Source organism: Sorex fumeus, unplaced genomic scaffold (genome assembly GCF_029834395.1).
Source record: "Sorex fumeus unplaced genomic scaffold, SorFum_2.1 ptg000101l, whole genome shotgun sequence".
Lineage (NCBI taxonomy): Eukaryota > Metazoa > Chordata > Mammalia > Eulipotyphla > Soricidae > Sorex > Sorex fumeus.
The window spans coordinates 120,654-123,588 of record NW_026606158.1 but is presented as its reverse complement, the minus strand read 5'-3'; the positions used below and the strand labels follow the sequence as shown (position 1 = coordinate 123,588).

Genomic DNA, 2,935 nt, shown 5'->3' with positions numbered 1-2,935 from the left:
TTTGTTTCTTTTGGGGTTACATCCTGGGGACCATATCAGATGTCAGGGATCGAACCCAGGTCAGTCACATGCAAAACAAACACCCTCTCACTGTACTATGGCTCTGGCCCCTTGGGAATGTTTTGGTTTGATATATATCACTGTCACTGTCACTGTCCTCCCATTGTTCATCGATTTGCTCGAGCGGGCCCAGTAACGTCTCCACCATGAGACTTTGTTGTTACTGTCTTTGGCATATCAAATACTTCATGGGGAGCTTGTCAGGCTTTGCCGTGCTGGCGAAATACTCTCAGTAGCTTGCCAGGCTCTCTGAGAGGGACAGAGGAATCGAACTCGGGTCAGCCACGTTGGCCGCTTGCAAGGCAAACGCCCTACCCACTGTGCTATCACTCCAGCCTCTGATATATATATATAAAATATATATATGTATATATATAATAACCGTGATTTACAAAGTCATCGATAGTTGATTTTTAGGCATATAATATTTAATAGGCATGTAATATTTAATATAACATTTCAACATCAATCTCACCATCGGTGTCAACTTCCCTCCACCAGTGTTCCTAGATTCCCTCCCCACCCTTGAACCCACACCCCAACCCTACCTGTCAACTTGACAGGCATATCAACAAAGATCTAATGGTTGCAGCTTCAATTTCATGTTTTCAGTGCTGTTGAGCCTATGTTTTGCATATACAGCTGTACCACTCACCCACATCACGGGTATAACTGAAACCCTGGCGCCTGTTTATCCATTGCTTCCTGTTTTCTTCTTCCACCACCCTCCCCCACTTGATTTCTTTCCATCTCTGTCCTCTCATGCGTCACCGACTGCCAGCGACGGCCGGGTATGGGCCCAACGCTCCAGCGCCATCCATTTTCAGGGCTAGTTGATTCGGCTAGTTGATAGCACAGCGGTAGGGCGTTTGCCTTGCACGCAGCCAACATGGCCGACCCGAGTTCGATTCCTCCGCCCCTCTCGGAGAGCCCGGCAAGCTACCGAGAGTATCTCGCCCGCACGGCAGAGCCTGGCAAGCTCCCCGTGACTTATTCGATATGCCAAACACAGTAACAACAAAATCTCCAATGGAGACGTTACTGGGCCCGCTCGAGCAAATCGATGATCAACGGGAGGGCCTTTACTTAATTTTACTTTACTCTGTCCTCTATCTAAACACTGGGGTCGAGGGTGTTGTAGGCATCCCTTCTTTACTACAATACAGTTCCTTATCCAGAGTATTCTATATATCACTGCACTGTCTGCACTGTCCTGCACTGTCCTCCCATTGCTCATCGATTTGCTCAAGCACACCCAGTAACTTCTCCATTGTGAGATTTGTTGTTGCTGTGTTTGGCATATCGAATAAGTCACGGGGAGCTTGCCAGGCTTTGCTGTGCGGGCGAGATACTCTTGGTAGCTTGCCAGTCTCTCCGAGTGGGGTGGAGGAATTGAACTCAGGTCGGTCAAGTCGGCCGTGTGCAAGGCAAATGGCCTACCCACTGTGCTATCGCTCTATATATCACAGATAAGTGAAAGCATCCTGTGTTTGTCTACTCTGGCTTACTTCACTCAACATGATCTCTTCCAGTTCCAATCAAGTTGCAGCAAATTGCACAATTCATCGTTCCTTGCAGCTTCCTGCAGCATTTGCTAAAGCTCTTGCCCAAGCACAAGGGAGACTGTATAGAACAGTGGCTCTCGGCAGGATCTTCAAACACCTGTGGAGGGAGTTTTTAAAAAGGGAAGAGGCTTCTTTTGCAGACCACAACACCCAAAAGGAGAGAGAGAACACAGGGGATTGCCCTGCCACTGAGACAGGGGGGATGGGGGGATGGGGGTGGGAGGGATATTATCCATGGTGGTGGAAGATGGGCACTGGTGGAGGGATGGGTATCTGATCATTGTATGATTGAAACCAAAGCACAAAAAATTGTAAATCTACAACTTTAAAAAAAATAAAATAAAATAAAGGGGAAAAAAAAAAAAAGGGAAGAGGCTGGGGTCAAGCGATAGTACAGCAGGGAGGGCGTTTGCCTTGCATGTGGCCAACCTGGGTTCTGTCCCACGCACTTCCTACGGTCCCTGGAGGCCTCCAAGAGTGATCCCTGAGTGCAGAACCAGAATTAAGCCAGGCGTGGACCCAAAACAAACAAACAAAAAAAGTGACCAGGCTGAAAAGGGCAATGTAGGCCCTCTGGTGGAGGGTGTGGTATCCTGGTATTGGAACTTTGCATAAAACCATATTGTGATCCTCAGGCAGGATATTCCTTATCTGATCCTCTATTCAGAGGGCAGATAGAGCATGGCGATTGGAGTTCGCATGATTCATGATTAATGTCTCTGCGTGATTAGGGCATATCCTAGTTGTTCTTATCTGATTCTTTAAAATAAATAAATAAAACACTCTATTGTTACCAGTAAATCATGATGCCTAAAATTCTAAAAATACTGGGGCTGGAGTGATAGCACAGCGGGTAGGGCATTTGCCTTGCATGTGGCCGACCCAAGTTCAATCCCTGGCATCCCATAGGGTCGCCCAAGCACCGCCAGGAGTAATTCCTGAGTGCAGAGCCAGGAGTAATCCCTGAGCATCGCTGGGTATGACCCCAAAAGCAAAAAATAAAATAAAACAATGGGGAAAGAGGTCAGAGCGATAGTACAGCAGCCTATAGTCTTGCATTGCATACCTCCAACCCAGGTTCAATCCCCAACACCTCTGGATGATCTCACAAGCACGCCAGGGGTAAGCTTTGAAAACAGCTGGGTGTGGCCCCCAAACCAAAAATGTTTACAAGGTAAAGGTAAAGGCCCTCCCGTTGATCGTCGATTTGCTCGAGCGGGCCCAGTAACGTCTCCATTGGAGACTTTGTTGTTACTGTGTCTGGCATATCGAATACTCTCGGTAGCTTGCCAGGCTCTCCGAGAGGGGCG

The 2,935-nt window shown here is 47.8% G+C and overlaps 1 non-coding gene across 1 annotated transcript; it reads left to right on the top strand.

Moving 5' to 3' along the window:
• Positions 1-2,253: 2,253 nt before the first annotated feature.
• On the top strand, positions 2,254-2,383 carry LOC130042550 (U8 small nucleolar RNA). Its single transcript, XR_008795249.1, has one exon. It is a non-coding gene; the product is annotated as a U8 small nucleolar RNA (small nucleolar RNA).
• Positions 2,384-2,935: the final 552 nt, after the last annotated feature.